We start from the raw sequence: 881 nt of genomic DNA on the forward strand, positions 1-881 counted from the left end.
GTCATACATAGGAGACATGTATTTTAATTGAATCTAAAAGTTGTTCACACCCATATAATAAAGCTAGTCACTTTATTATATTAAAGTTGTAGTGTCTAGATTACTTCCAACAAAATAAATGTGATTCACTTCAAGGGAATGATGAATCTCAAATCATCGAAATGGTTGACTTCAAGTAATTACACTATAACATGAACTAGAATAATGTGAGAATCAAATTTAAGTTTAACTATTACTTAAATCTTGATCTCACACTAATGCATTTGCTTATAGTAGAATCCAAATCCTGATGGATAGTAGACTTGTATTTAATCTCCTTATAATCTTTCAATTACCATGACCATGATCATCATAAAGCATTGATCTAGACTTCATATTTTGGGATTATAATCGAAAGGAACATCTGGGAACATATATCCAAATAATAGAGTTTATGGCATTAAAATCATTTCTAATGACTTTAGGAAGATTGGCAACTAATCTAGGCCTAGTGTATTGATGAATTAGTTACTTATCACATCTAGATACTCAAAAGATTAGAACTAGAGTATTGAATCACTAATTGGATGAAATTTAAGACTAGAGGATAAAATTGACATAAAAGGTGAAACGATAATTTCACCTTTTGTCATTGGAGGGCTATGAGGGTTCACGATATAAGGTTTGCAATTGGATAACTAATAATTAATATCAAGTATTGAATTATTTCTTGTTATTATAGTCTAATCTTAAGAGTTGCAACCATGACATCTATGGTGGAAATAAGCTTGAATTATTTTTAATGAGATTAAGAATAATTCTAAGTTTATTAGAGTTTGGAATATGTATGTCCAAATAGATTCCCCATTTAGCTTCATAGAATTCAACTTGTTTAAGTTGGA

Source organism: Theobroma umbraticum, unplaced genomic scaffold, assembly GCF_002168275.2.
Source record: "Theobroma umbraticum cultivar Fairchild unplaced genomic scaffold, ASM216827v3 scaffold_81.0, whole genome shotgun sequence".
Taxonomy (NCBI): Eukaryota; Viridiplantae; Streptophyta; class Magnoliopsida; order Malvales; family Malvaceae; genus Theobroma; species Theobroma umbraticum.